Raw genomic sequence first — 15,901 nt, forward strand, 5'->3', positions numbered from 1 at the left:
AACGCCTCAATGATTATGCCCTACTTGTGGGTAGTGCATCAGATCCCGGGAAAATGCTAAATCAATATGTGCGAATATCACTGGGTCAGTGATGTAGAAAATAGTTGCCATTTATTAGACACAGTGATCGACATTCAGAGAAGTTATGAGTTTGTTTTGGCATTACTGGATAAGATACAATGGTACTTCAACTAATGCTGTTTTGCAGAAGTAAAATACAACATTGAAACCACCGACGTGCGACCGGTAACGGGTGTAAAAACACTGCGTTAGTTATATATATCACTGGGCTCTCTCGATGAGAATAAATTACGCCACTACTGAGTGGCTACAGCACTGACCACGTGGGGCGCGATGACGATTTCGCCAAGCGCGTCCTCTAAAAGCACTCCTCAGTAGACTGAGCATGCCAACTCGCGAGTATAGATCTTCGAACTATGGCCTCTTCTCTCTAGAGAAAAGTCGAACTAAATGAGTCGAGTTGTAAGCTCCTAATATCATGATGCTGCAGCGCATCATGTCCGTCATCACGTGATCAGTTCACTGCTTTACGCCCCAAGTCCATATCTTTCGTACTGCATTTCAATCGCGGTTAACCACAACATTCAAAATCAGCCAAGGTTTCTCTGTTCTTAATTTAAGAAGTTGGCATCCCCATCAAAGTATTCTGAGAATACTGAACCAGTCTGCAATGTTAATCTTGTCAATATAGCGTGCCGTGACAATTCACGCATTATCTATTCACGGTCGGCGCTGCTTTAGGAAGATTTTAATAAAGCAACGTGAGTTCGTTCTTTTGTCCGTCTTTAAATATTTTTGCTTAATAGCTCTGCACTGCAAAGTTTCATGCCGTGGTCAAAAGTTCCTTTTGCGAGATGCAAAAATCTGAATTTCTAGCAATTTTCCCTGCAACATTTTGGAAAGTCCACCAATTTAAAAAAAAAATAAGAGAGAGACAGAAATTTTCAGCCCTTACAATTTCTACAAAAAGCCAAAAAGCCAAGTTATATTCATAAAATTATCTGAAAATGAGAAAATTCGCAGAATCGAGCAGCACTAGCTGCGCAACCGCAGGCCTCTATCAAAGTGCCCTGCTTATTTACAAACTCTGTAAAGCGTGCTTCACCTGCAGAATATCTTGCTAGAGGTAAAGCAATCTTCTCGAATGCAGGTGGCTTTTCTGAAAAGTAAAGGTGGGGAAAGCTAAATGAAGGTAAGGAAGGAACATGAAGTCGCAGCGCACTGAGCAAGACAAACGTAAATTAACAATCCTAAAATATATTAGGAAAATCTTAACCGTAGATATTTGCTTTTAGTGTTAATTTTTAATAAGGGAGTAATTACTCATTGGCATCCACCCAAGCGCAGGCATACGGCTACAAAGGAAAGCTATACAGCTTTCTCAGAAACTTCGTAATTAAAGAAAAATTCGTCCTGGTCTGGGGTTCGAACCCGGGACCACCGCTTCACCGGAGCAGTCGCTCTACCAATTGAGCTAACCGGGACGGCAAGCTTATGGTGGGGCGAGAGCGAATTGATCAATAACCCGAAGTGGGAGCAGTGTTGGTCAAATGTTTAGGGGTATCCCCCAAGGTGGAGTAAATTTGTAATAAGGAAGTAATTACGGTTAGCTCAGTTGGTAGAGCGACTGCTCCGGGGAAGCGGTGGTCCCGGGTTCGAACCCCGGACCAGGGCGAATTTTTCTTTAACTACAAAGTTTCTGAGAAAGCTGTACAGCTTTCGTTTGTAGCCGTATGGCTTCGCTTGAGTGGATGCCAATGAGTAATTACTCCCTTATTACAAATTTACTCCACCTTGGGGGATTCCCCTAAACATTTGATCAGTGTTAATTTTTGAAGCAACAAAAGTACCAGCGGTCATCCTAAAGAATAACGCTGCGAATGCCAACAGATGCATGCGCAGCTACCGCATGGCGTTTGCAATGCCGTCATAATGGCTTAGGATCAATTTTTGTAAAGGGTTTATGGTTAACTACTACATCACTGTAATGAGTATTTTGCGTCTGACCACTGCGTTTCTAACCGCTTCTCTTTATATGTCAGCTTTGTGGTTGCGGAAATTCGTGTTTAGACGCGTAATCGCTTTTACAAAGTGCTAGGTGTAGACCATCAGATCGACTCATGAGTTCTGTGATGTGTTGGGTATATTAGTTGCGAGAGCGAAGACCTCCGAACCAACGTCGGCTACGGATTGCTTGTGGTTCACGACAACGACGTAAAATATGCTAGCAACAGCGATTCGCGAACAGCGCTTGAAACCGGCGACGCGGGACTTGATCAGCTTCGTTTTCCGGAGAGCTTTTCGTTCCGGGTTACCATGGCTTGTGCCGGCTGCACGTAGTCCCCCCTCCCCCCGCAATGACGATGAAGGTAGCCAGGGGAGCGAAGCACGGGTTGCTTGCACCAGGTGGTCATGTGATAACGGGCGACTGCGCACTCGGCCAAGACGAAGGTAGTACGACGCGCCAGGCACGGGCTTTGTCTTTCTCCACCGCACGTGCGTCTCAGCGCCGCAGCTGTGCTCTCTCTCTATTTCTCTCTCTCTCTCTCGCACTCGCAACCTCGTCCTTCTTGGAGGCTAGAACGATCGCGCCGACTACGCGATTCGTAGGGACCTTCGAGTTAACAATTCGAGCTGCAAGCACTCATCGCATTTCTATGCGACAAAGAAAGAAATATCTCAGGTCAGACGGTCTCTTCCCGGTCACGCGTCTCATAAAAATTTTCTTCAACTATGTGGCCAACATGCCACTCTATCCCACATACTCTGGGCTTGCCCTCGGGACTCCCCCTCCTCGAGGCCTGCAGCTCTCGAATCCAGACCAATGGGAGGCCGCATTGCTCAGTTCCGACTCGGACACACAGATCCGGGTTGTGACAAGACCCCTAGAAGTCGCCGAATGCTACGGGCTCATGGCCACTTGATGGGGCTATAACCCCACCCCGTCAGCTACATTTGTCGACGAAAATAAATTTTATCCTCCTCCTCTTCTCGTCACAAGCGAACTTGTAGAAAAATGGCAAAGCAAACGCCACTGCGAGGCGGCAGACACGCGTGCGTGATACGACCTCACGGCGAATTCAGACCGTAAAGCGTGGCAGAAAGTGCGCAAATGTTATCTGGTGTATGTTCTTTCTTTTCTCAAGCGCAAAACATTTTGCTATCTGCTAACTAGCTGATGACATCTTAGACATTACGCGGTGTTGAATCGCCTAACTTTTCTTAAGACGGTTTCGCTCACGCTCGTGCGTCATCGTGCAGCGGCGTTGTTCTGTAATGTTTTGTGCTTTTTTTCGGTGTGTTTTTAACTCACGAATTCAAAGGCGAGAAGGCACCTTCTCTATCGCGATATTTTTTTTCCGGCCCATTAGTTTGCGAGCATTTTTTTTTCTATTCTAATTCACCATAAACCGGAAAGAAATAACGACTGCCACAGAACGCAGGAACTTTACTCTCCGTGGTAAGGTCAAAATTGGGAACACATTTTGTTCGAACCGACCGAGAATACACTAGTAGTAATCTGAGAAATAACAACGCGTCTCCCCCAAAAAGCAAAAAACTTCTCTTTTATTGCAGCTACTCCAGCACCTTGAGCCACAGAAAGGCGCAGAGCTTTTTCGACTGTGTAATACATCTGGCCCCTTGAGTGATTTGCATGCCGTATTTCTCATCCGGCCCTAAGTTATCTGTTATATAAAATAGGATACTGTAATTCAAACGTACGCTTATATTTATGTACACTATTCCGCTTTTTCTTTGTATCGTACGGTGATATAAAACCGTTACTCGGCGCAGGAACAAACCCACAAGTGAGTGACACAGATTCTTCTGTGTGTTCCTCTGCACGTACGTCCGAGGGTACGATACATAGAAAAAGCGAGATAGTGTACACAGATATAAGCGTACGTTTCAATGATAGATTACAAAACTCAGGGCCGGGAAAGAAATATGTCCGCAAGCGATGAGAAAATTTGTGTATGTAAAAATACTTTCCTCGAAAGCAAAATCTGCAAGACAACATACTTTTTAGTCGCGCTTTACAAAAGGATTGCCTCTTCTCGCCTGGCGGCCTTTACTAAACTGGCTGTATCATATGAAGGCGTTACCAAGCCTTCACTGTGTTGTCATAAAAGTGATGGATCTGATAGCGACTGCAAATTCTTGCTGGGGCGTCCAATCAAACACATACCACAGTGGTTCGAGATGCGTATATTTCCTGCACACGTCGGAATGCACACTGCAGACGACTCCTTTTTATTCCTCGATAAAAATTCACAGGATGGTTACGGGTAGTATAGCGAAAATTTGAGCGTTAGCTGCGGTGTGACATCAAGGAATGTTTCGCAACATGTCATGCTTTTTATATCACAAAAATCAGGCAGCCGGAGGTAACTCCGAACTCGCCCAATACTGCATTGATATTGTGCAGAGGGTTTCGGTGGATTTCGAACCAACCAACTCACGCAGCCGAGGCGCACGTCCAAGCCACTACGCCACACATCGCCTCGCACCCTCCCGCCATCACCTCTCTTTTATAAGAAGCTTTCATACTCTCGCCCATATCACATGGTTATGTCCGCACAAATCCAACCACTTTAAGCCGCCTGATGCGGCCTTGAAGCAGTGGGAGGTGAACCTGGCTAGCGCCTCTCCGGAAAACGAGGAGGCGCTGCCCAGCATCGACAAGAAGTCAGCAGAAGCTACTGGGGTCCTGGATTAAGGGCACTACCTCAACAGTTCCAACAACTACTGCTGCCAGTAAGTGTTTGTTCTATCATTCAGTCTCTAACTCGCACCTGTTTCCTCCCACGCTCTCTCCCACTTTTCACATCTCATAAAAGTGGAGAGGGAGTTTTCCTCTCTTCCGCTTTGCAACCTGCCAATTGTGGCAGGTGGTGTTGCGGACGTCGACGATGGAACGGCAGCGCCAAACTCAGGAACGAGCTAAACATATTTAAAGGTCTTAAACATAAAAGTGAAGAAATTGAACAAGGTAAAAAAAAATACAAGGCCAGAAGGAGTAGTTACCATGCTCTGAAGTAGACGCACAGGAATAAAAATATTCGGCTTTTTGGGTCTGAACGTTTAGGGCCTCAACCTTTCAAACTTAAAATAAGGGTGTTGACTGCCTAAAATAAAACATGTTTATAAGGACATGAGCGAAAAATAAACTGCAGAAATTAAACAGTTATTTTCCAATGTGCGATAATAATATCCTCATCTGCTTCGAACCCCTCTACAGAGGACATAGTATTTAGACTTTCCTATTTTGGGGAGCCACTTCCTTTTCCCTTCACTAAATATAATGTGAATGCGAACGAAAGCTGTTCCACACGTTATTTTTATGCCAGACGTCGTAAAGAAGGCTTTCGGAGATGGCTTTCCTTTTCGCTCATTGTATCGTGAACCGCTGTTTCCGCCTGTTGTCTCGTATTCGGCTCACTTTTCTTTGAAAGAGCCCTGACCCAAAGAGGTGACAGTAACCGATGTAATTCGCAGATTTCCAGCACTGAGTCATAGCCCCTCTATCTCTCCGTTTCCCTTCGCGATTGTGTGCCTTGCGTTCGCTATCTTCCTCCGCTCTGGGCGCTGTTGTGGACGGAAACAAAGGCCCGTGTGTGCGCCCTGCCTTGAAAGAAGCAACATGTTGGAAGCCGGAGGCATGCGTGGAAGAACTGGAAACACGAACAAAGCAGGGGCTTCGCGCAAAGAAAATAGCATTTACAAAAGTGTCAACAGGATGGCGCCGCAGACACATGCTGCGTGGCCTTGTCTTCTTCCAAAGGCCTCTGGAAAGCTTGTTAGTGGGAAACGATTGTCGGAAGAATAATTAAATCTTCCGTTGAGAATTCCTTTTTTTGTTAATGCGTCGCTTCGCGCACCCTTGTGACACCCGCGAACTCCATGAGTTCGCGTTGCATGGACCGCTGTCAATGTTTTATTTTCTTATTCTCTTTCGTCATGTTGTCTCCTGCTAAGTTCGTTTGCCTGCTGGTGATAGAGTCACATCAATGAACAATGGTTTGGTTTATAGTTTGGTTTATGGGGTTTAACGTCCCAAAGCGACTAAGGCTATGAAAGACGCCGTAGTGGAGGGCTCCGGAAATTTCGACCACCTGGGGTTCTTTAACGTGCACTGACATCGCACAGTACACGGGCCTCTAGAATTTCTCCTCCAAAGAAATTCTAGCCGCCGCGGCCGGGATCGAACCCGCGTCTTTTGGGTCAGCAGCCGAGCACCATAACCGCTGAGCCACCGCGGCGGCTCAATGAACAATGAGAGAGAGAAAAATGTGTTCAAGTTAAACGGGGGCTGGGCGACTTGTTAGCTGTTTTCTTGTTCGCTTGAAGGCCGCAACACTTGCGACGCGATCTTTTAAGGCGGAAGCCCTTAATGCCTCATCGTTGTAAACAGTACTTGTCGACAGAAATGTCCCGCTTCTCAATTGGTCGAAATGGTCGTGACGTCACAGTGCACGAATTTCAAACGGGCTGATTGTACTATGGCTAGTAACCATGCAACCAGTTGAAGGGATGGTATAGTGATACTCCAAGTAATTGGGACTGAGGTTAGTCAATTGCTTAATTAACCAGTAACCTAATTAACCTTTCAAGTCAGACCAGATAAATAAATAAAAAAGAGTAGGAAATTCGTGGAGTTGGAGAATCGAACCAAGGCCTCCGTAGTGTGAGACAAGGACGCTACCACTCCGCCAAATAAGGTTTCCATGACCTGAAGACAGGAAGCGTACGATACATACCTTTGCTGTATTGATGGACTGCATCATTCCTGTAAGTAAAGAGACACCAATTAGATGAGATAAAATTCGGTACCCTCAGCTGACTGAAGTACGTATTTCAGAATTCTGGTAATATACACATGCGTACATCAGGAACAAGGTCTTATATAAAGGTATTTGCGACTAACGTTGGGCAAGTTCTTCATGTAATGCTTGCAAGAATGAAGTAATATTTTTACTTTTTGATTTCTGTCGTTCAGCAAGCTTTAGGATGGAGGAGCTGGATTACCGTAACCACGGTTTTCATGCATGAAAGTCTAACGATGCTAAAGAAATAAGTCTTACAAGCGTTGGCTACATGCGCAAGTCAGCGGCCACATTCACTTCAAAATGGTAAAACCGCACCAACAGTTGAGCCTAGTAGCATTTTCGGTTAAACACAGCAAGGCAATTTTTTTTTTTACTATTTCCTATGAAGTAATGCAGACGATTTTTATCATGATCTTAACAGAGAAGTTTCGCACATTGCCGAATGAAATGTCAAGTGTGTAGCAAGAACACTGCGATTTTTTCACATTAAACTGGTAAGGATAATATAAATCATGCAGAGGTTTATTGTATATAAAAAATTTAACTAATCACATAGTTTATCCTTCGATCAAGTCGAAAATTATTGACAACCTTAAATGAAATAGTGAAAATTTGAAGCAACAGATGTTTGAGTCGATCATAAATGGCACTAATTAAGTTACTGTAATGAAATATGCAGTTATTAAATTACTTTACCCGGTAATTTCCATGTATTTCATTACTTTTCTGGACTGGTAATTCACTAATGTAGTCAATTACTTTGGTGCAGCAATTTCATGGGAAACGTAATTAATTACTAGCGAAATTACTTTGCAGAATTAAAGCGCCGCGGTATCTCAGTGGTTATTTTTAACGCGCACTGATGTCGCACAGTATACGGGCCTCTAGAATTCTGCCTCTATCTGAATTCGACCGCCGCGTCGGGGATCGAACCCACGTCTTTCGGGTCGGCAGCCGAGCGATTAACCACTGAGCCACTGCGGCGGCTTTAATCTGAGAATACACAATGTCTTTTGAAGTAATTAATCATTAGCATAAACCTGTGCACAGTTATACAGTTCGCAGCTGTCTCGCAGTGCTCACGTCAATGATAATGAGTAATTCTCTTCTAATAGTAACAGAACATGATAGTACCACCTAATTCTTTGGCTCTGTTGTGTCAAAAGTGCAGAAGCTTTTATCGAGTCCGATGAAACACACAAACGCATAAACCACCATTCAAAAGTTATTCGTGAAAACACTGTTCATGTTCTCATTATATCAAATAAACAAAAATTAGACTTTTGCGGCCATCGGTAAAGGTGCAGTCCTTGTACGACTAAGTAAGGAAGCGTAATATACGCCATCTGGCTCCGATTAATGGCGTAACAAAAAAAAAATTTGGATATGCTGCAGAAGTGCCTCTCAGGAAATAGCACAGTGTAACCTGCTGCTCAGTTTATACGTATATGAATGCCTTGCGGCACCCAGACAGTAAAAACAGGCCGCTTAGATTTAAAAACAAAGTTTAAAGCAGCGATATTAAAGACGTCTGTTAGGCACGACGTCTGTAATTTAAGGGACTGTCTAGTTTATGGCTCCAGTTTGCCCAACATTCAGGGATATGAATATTACAAAATCCTTTGCTTCGCACATTCACATTTTTTTTCTTAGAAAGCGCTTTTTAGCTGTTTCATGTATGCGCACTCATACTGCTGTTTTTTTTTTTTCATTCAGGGGAGAAGCTTCTCATTCACTTTAGCCTCAACTATCCAAAAAACACTCCGTCATCACGTGACAAGAGCTAAGCAGCACACATATAAACGTCCACCAGAAGTGCACTGAAGAGTCCCTCAGGGATGTCTAAATGTAACCAACACAGACACGTCGAACAATCTATTCAATTCGAGATGCTGTATCCTGTAGCTGACAATTGCCGAGAGTGAAGTACTTATAGAAAGGACAAAGAAAACAAACATAAAGAGAAAAAAGAACAAAGAAGGGCGAAGTTGAATGAAATCTGAAACACGCGAATGACACGAACGTTTGCAAACCTTTAGATTCATCGAGATAACGCCTGTTCGAAAGCCGTACAAAAAATTTAAATAAAGAAGATGGAACCACTACTAGGCTAAAGTTTTCAGCAAAATCGCAATGGCATGAGAGCGGGCAGCCCATGTGTAATAAAAAAAAAAAAAGGACGTGCTGCTGTGCTTTGGTAAAAAACAAACCTGAATGAATAAACACAATGACGCGAGTTTCCCGCACCCCGCTCCTGTACGTGACTAGAGGAGCCGAGCTTTACGACCAACTAGGGGAAAACCACGCGAGCTTTAAAAACCCACTAAAAAGCGCGGATGCCAGAAAGGAGAGCGGCCAGGGACGTGAGAAGATGGGGCAAAGGAAGCAAAGAGCGAAGGCAAACTGCGAATTAGAATTGAGAAGCAAACAGCTACACTCGGCGTCCTTTTTTGGTGCATTCTCGTGCCCTCTCGTGTCAGCCGCGTTTTTGGGCCGCTTCGGAAGTATCCCCCTTGCTGTCTCGCGGGCAACCGAGCCGCCCCGAATTTGCGATGTTCTTCAACGGCTGTTTCTCTGGAGGGAAAAAGGAAGGAAATGTGCGAACAATGCTCGTCTCGCGTTTTCATCGTGGCGCCCTGGAACGCCGTCGCCTCACGCCAGCAGCGAAAGAAGAGAAGACGGCCCGAACAGCGCTGTATTGAAAGCAGGGACTCGCGGGCACGTCTTTTGCGAAAACAGAAGGCAGAATGGCCGTGTAGCGAAGTGGGAGGGGAAAAGAACAGAGGGCAGAATTTGGAGACTCAGAAAAACAGAAAAGACAGAGAGACATGCGCAGAAAAAAAAAAGCAATCAACACTGCTGCGACACGGCCTCCCATTCTACTCCCCGCCAACCTCTTCTTCCGCCTCCTTAGCTGTGCATTAGAAATTGGAAAGCGAACGAGAGAAACAGAAGGGCACGTTTCAGGAACAAAGGAGGGAGAACGACAGAAAGATACTCAGCAGAGAAAAGGTGTATTTAGAGCCAGGAGGCGGCGATTTCACGTTTCTTCCCCAAACCAGGCCGCGCGTAGGGAAAGGAAAAGGAGCCGTGAAACGTAGAAAAAAAAAGAGAGAGAATAACGAATCGCGACTCCTTCACAAACAAGGCGGAGGATTGGACGGTTCCCCATAAAAACACAGTCGAGAACGAACAGCCCGTGGGAATACTCCGAGTGGAAGGAACGACGATGACGACGACGGCCAACCCCGGCGCTGCTGTGATATGGTATAAAGAATCGAAAGCCAAACGACGAGGCCACCGAAAGTGGAGCGCGAGAGCACTTTTAGGCGTTTCCTTTTCCCTCCCTCTTTTTTCCCTCGCCTGCAGAGGGTGGAGCGTCGAGAAGTACGGAACAGAGGAAAGACGTCTGGCTAAACCTAGCGGAAAGCGGTAGCAGCCGCGCAAAGCTCGACATGCGGGGAAGAACGCGCGGCGTCGAAGCGCGAAAAGCGGCAGCGAAAGCTTGAAAAGGGAGCTGGGTAGAGGAGAGCGCCAAGGAGGTAGATGGTGCGAAACCCGAAAGGGGTAAAGTGAGCGAGAGGAAAACGACAGCTCGATCCTTCGGCACCGACTCGTATCAGAGGTCTTGAGGAGGAGAACACGAAGAGAGGCTGAAAGGTAACATGTGGCTCCCGACAAAAAAAAAAAAAAAACTAGAATGAAAGGACGCAGAGGATCGAAAGAGTAAGCAACGGAAAACGCAAATGTAATTCGAGCTGAGTTGTTCGTGTCTCGAACCGAATCGACTCTGTCCCACGGGAATGCCACTACGCTGATGTGGACCCGCTGGCCCGAGTGCTCTCGCCTCAATCATGACCCTCTTTTCCCTCATGGGCTAAGCTGGTAGCAGGCTTCGGCGGCCTACATTTAGCTTTGGCTTTTCTTTCCCCGCGTTCTTCCCATACCTGCGGTAGTGAATCGCGGTGATGGCTTTATTTGGAACTGGTCTCCCGCGGTCGTAGTTTCCGCCACATCTTGTCGTAGGCGCTGGAGCGCGTTGAGAGATAACCTGCCCAGATGTATCATTTCCGGAAGTGGAGCTGAGCAGTGTGAATTCGGGTAGATTCTTTCCGCCGTATACCTTTAACATCCGGTACTCGACATGTGTTCAGCTTTCGATTATGTCTTAACCAGCACAATTTTGTTGTGATAACGGTACACACAAGATATTACTGTCCTGCATAAACTTTTGCCTTTTTTTTTTCAGATTATACATTTTTTATCCGCATGAAGTAGAAAATGTAACTTCTCATGACACTTCTCACAGAGCCACTTCCTCTTCTAGCATTGCGACATTTTCCCGTATTTCATCGAAAAAAGAAGCTTTCCACCCTTTCTGTCGACTTCTCAGCTGGCTGTATCAATTTGGAATTTTATAAAATGAGATAATGCGCTTCTTCATAGGGCGATAACTGGGCAGGAGCTGTTCCTATTCCTAAATTCACTACTTGAGGAACTCTCTGCGCTATCATTAGTGATTCCTGTCTGTGGATGTTGTTGAAAAATATGCAGAGCTAAGCTTACCGGCATAGCGATTTAGTAGAGACGGCTGCTAGAGCTTTGGTTTAGGCATTTAACTCTGCATTTGGCCGTGGAGTCTACATCGTCAGCCGTAATAAAAAGTCTAGCCGTGTTCATGCGAAGCAGCTACCTGGTCTGGCCACCCGTCGCCTCCCATCTTCTTCACTCTCTTCCCTCTCGCACCTGCCCTCTCTCTCCTCTCCACTATGGACAGGGAGATTTTCCTCTCTCCACTTGACCACCTGCCATGATTTGCAAGTGGCAAATGCTTTTAACTGTCATTTAATAAAATAAATAAAATTAAACTGCGTTAGATAAATGAAATAAGGTCCAGTAAAACTCTAGTTTGGGCGAGTTGGTTCGTGTTGAAAGAAAAAACTTGAAATGGCGCAAGAAACGAGGACACAGAAGGCACACAAAAGACAAGACTGATGCCAACTTGCAACTGGGGTTTTATTGCACCAAGCCTACCTTTTGTACCACAACCAAGCCATATCAACAAACAAGTGCCTTGTTTCTTTCATTCTTTTTTTTTTGCCTTGGTTGATGTTGTTATTGTTTCTGCTGGACAGAAAAGAAGGTGGCATCCCAAGCTCAGTTTAGATTAGATTCTGTAGAGATCAGCGATACTTTGTTGCCAGCGTTCGCATGAATTGCCGTTAGATATGCACAACGTTAATGCATTTGTTGATATGGCTTGGTTGTGGTACAAAAGGCAGGCTTGGTGCAATAAAAAAAAACTGTTTCAAGTTGGCGTCAGTCCTGTCTTTTGTGTGCCTTCTGTGTCCTCGATAAGCTTTAAATTCACTTGCACGTTACCTACATGCATTCTCCATGCAGTGAACTTCGTCAGCCCATTTGTCGGACTATGCACTCCATCATTCCATAGGTTGCATCAATACTCGCCATTGCATCCTTAGTACCCATTTCATGGCCGCATTTTATCTTGTTTTTTTTTACCTCTTCCGCACTGCTCTCCTTCTGTCTTTATCTCCCAAATTCCCTTCCCTACGCAGAGAAGCATGTCAGCGATTTTTTTAACGCCGGCTAAATTCTCTGTATTTCATTTCATTTTTCTCTCTCTCTCCGTTTCTTGCACCATTACCAGTTTTTTCTTTCTAAATGAAAAAACTTCACTGAGTAATTAAGCTCATACGGTTTACGTTGTAGATTTGAGGGTACAATGCTAAAACCGAAGCTATAGCAGTTTTCACTCTAACTCAACATTTCGAGGACATTTATTGCAAAAGAAGTGCTACTGTAACCTCCCTCCCAACACACACACCCCGCAAGAAATCTGGTGTTTGTTGAAGTGAAGCTTACAGAGCAGGTGAAAGGTCTGCTCCTATTCCCTCTACCTTCCACCATAAAGAAGCATCACTTACAAGCCACCTCCCCACCAGCCCCCCGCATCTAGGAGACTGCCACCCTTCCATCGCCACTCTCGATTCACCACCCCGCACCACCCCCACCTACCTTACCCTCCAGAACCTTCCACCACGAATCCACCTAGCTCACCGTCCACAACGCTTCCGACCACACACAGCACCGGAGCAACAAAGCGATGACGAAACTGGATACACAGACGCAGTGGTAAAGCCAGCCGCCCTCCAGTAGCACCAGCCCCCCTACCCCGACTACCACCCTCGACCCACCTCTGCCCAAGTTCACCCAGAAAATTTCTGTCACGTGTGTGAAGCCTCAGCTTACAGTGTATTCATTCAGGAGCGTAAAAACATCAAAGCAATCCTCGGGGGTAAATCCAACTGCTTTCACAGCATTGCAGCACCAGATGTCTGATCGCTCTGCAATTTTTGTCAGCAGCGCATTACTGCTTCCCTTTGTATGATATCACCTTGAGAATGCTGACTGCGCAAATTTACCTCTTGGCTCGCTTTTCGAAGACTTAGATGCGCCTGTGCTTTGCTTCTGAACAGGCATGCTGATTCTGCCTGTTCAGAAGCACTGATCTTTGACAGATTAACACTCATACTACTTATGCTATCGAGTGCAAAGAGCATATGTCATCACGAAATCTGGAGCAATCACAGTATGCCCTGGTAGTTTAACTTTAATTCGTTTGAATATAGCTGGTGGTCTGCTCTGCTAAAAATTAATGGTTGAAAATAAAGCTCAATATTTGTCATGAGCATAAAAAGCCCGCAAACGCAAGATCATAGCCGGAGTCGGAACAAGTGAGACTGGATGCAGGATGGAACCATAGACACATGAAAGCCAAGCTATTCACTCATAAACCAAGCTGCAATCTGAAAATGTTCTCGGGTAGAACACATTTTTCAAAGATTATTACGGGGTTTGGTTCTAGATTCAAACAAGCATAGAATAGTGAACGCTGTAGAAGTTTGTTGACGCATATGCTGCTCATTGTTAATTTTTTGCTAATATGTTTCCTTTATTCGAGTTAGAATTTTTTCAGCGTTATCACTCTGTTCTCTTAGATCCCTTTGTCCAGAAGGCTTGTTTTTCCCTTCTGCTTCTCTTTCTGTTTGTACTGTGAACGACCAAACTGGAATGTGCTAAATGCTGCAGGTTTTCACAAGGTGATCAAGAACAGGGACGAAGTCCTTCGCAAAAATAAGCCTTTCATCCGCACGCACGCACGCACGCACGCACGCACAAAAATAAAACTTTTGGATGCCTTTTCATGCATGCGTTTAGCTAGGCCTGCATTGAACATCGCTTGGTCGCGAGTGGTGGCGAATGACTCAATACGAGTTCACCCCAAGACAAAGGCAGGTTTCGCTTCTTTCGAGCTCGAGACATTCTTCAGCAGCTAAAGAATTAGGAAAAAAGAAGAACCGGTGATCGACATTTCTCGGAGGTGCTCCAAAGGTCGCGGCACAGCTAATAACAGCACAAGAACAGCATGCGCTATGTGCGGCTATACCTCGGGCAAGACACTGAGCCGAAATTCGAGCCGTTTTGAGCAGAGGCACTTTCAATATCTCACGTCAAAACAAGTACGCTAGCCGGCGTCCCACGTTCTTCTTTCTTTCATTTCCCGTCTCAGCGCACAATAAAGAAGAGTAACGGGGAAGGCAAGCAGGCGGACGGGATGTTTGATCACGCCGAAAGAAATCCCCTCCCGAGTGGAGGACCAACCCGACAAAATAACAGGGCACGGGCAGCGCGTTCAAGCTCTGACAGACAGATCCGGCTTGCATCGACGTCTCCAAATGATAGCGTCAAAGAAGCTCGAGTATGACGGGCACTGCTGGAGAAATACTCAACTATATCATCCTGATTTTCATCGTTTGTTCTCTATGTAGACAGAATAAGAAATAACAGCTCAATTCTTTCTGAGAAGTAAAGATTTAGTAGAGCCGTTTGTTGCTCTTAACACATTTCAACGTTACAAAGCAAGAAATAAATATGCTGAAAGTAAGAATACAAAACAAATGGCGGTCGATATTGCGTATTCAGGTCAAGTGGGAATTCGGTGCGCTAGCAGTTCGGTTTTCACTTCGATTCCGATGTTCAGATCCAGTACTCACGGAAGGGGGGTCTTCGGATAGCGATAATGGATTAATATCTATATATGCTGAATAAGTAATTCTCTACATTCATAGATACCTGGGAGTGTTCCTACTACTCCTGGTGCAGTGGTAAAGCGATGCGCAACCCTTCTTCTATGGCAGGTGCTGCATTGGTGGGACTTGGGTGGCTTGGGTTGGGCAGCCACCCAGGTTGATCTTCCCGAGCAGCCTCTTACAATTAATTGAGCTGCCGCCTGACACGGTGGACAAGCAGCTGCTGAACAAGAACAGCCTTCCTCAAAACCGGCTTGATACAAACGGACAAACGCGCTACGGCTAAATGCGAAGAATGGCCACTGTTGGTGCTGCTGCATTGAAACTGGTAAAGCCTCATCAGCAACCGTAGCAACATGGGCATTTCGGTGACTGAGCTTTTCAGTGTTTTAGTTTTGTACGTTTTTCTTGTGTTTGTGTTTTGTGTTTTGTCGCAACTTTCGTCTGCGTCACTGCCTGCGGATTTACAGACTTTTATCTGTGACGCACATGCGTTCCTCATTGTTGTAGTAGCGCTTCCAAGTAGGCAGAAAGCATAAGGCAAAAGGGGCAAGAAATACTGCAGCCTAAACCGAGTGCACTGATTAGTTACCTGAAAGGCAGGAAATGTTTGCCCGCTTACTGAGCGTTCAAGTTTTTGACAGGTCGCACTGCCATTCGCAAGTGCTTGTTTCCTGCCTCTGAATTTATCATTCTCTCCTTTTGCCATTTCCCGATAATGTTCTCATTATCTTAGCGGCAATGGCGTTCTGTTCGTGAGCATGAGAGAGAGAGAGAGAAATAGGCTATTCAATGAAAAACTGATTTTTCACCTGGCGTTTTATGAGCTTTGACAAACTACTCTGTCTTGGGGGGGGGGGGGGGGCAGGAAAGGAGGTAAGAGAAGGGTGCCGAAGAATGCTAATACAATAATAATGAAAAGAAGCAAATGCGCGT

At 45.4% G+C, this 15,901-nt stretch overlaps 1 protein-coding gene across 5 annotated transcripts in view; it reads right to left on the reverse strand.

Moving 5' to 3' along the window:
- LOC149339884 (protein turtle homolog B-like) overlaps positions 1 to 15,901 on the reverse strand; it is an 843,694-nt gene that overhangs the window by 368,746 nt on the left and 459,047 nt on the right. For all 5 annotated transcript variants that reach the window (XM_089548569.1, XM_089548570.1, XM_089548568.1 and 2 more), the window contains one exon: positions 6,783 to 6,811. The gene's annotated coding sequence lies outside the window, so the exon portion shown is untranslated. The remainder of the gene's footprint in view (positions 1 to 6,782; positions 6,812 to 15,901) is intronic.

Source organism: Amblyomma mixtum, chromosome 6, assembly GCF_055824585.1.
Source record: "Amblyomma mixtum isolate Tamu chromosome 6, ASM5582458v1, whole genome shotgun sequence".
NCBI lineage: Eukaryota > Metazoa > Arthropoda > Arachnida > Ixodida > Ixodidae > Amblyomma > Amblyomma mixtum.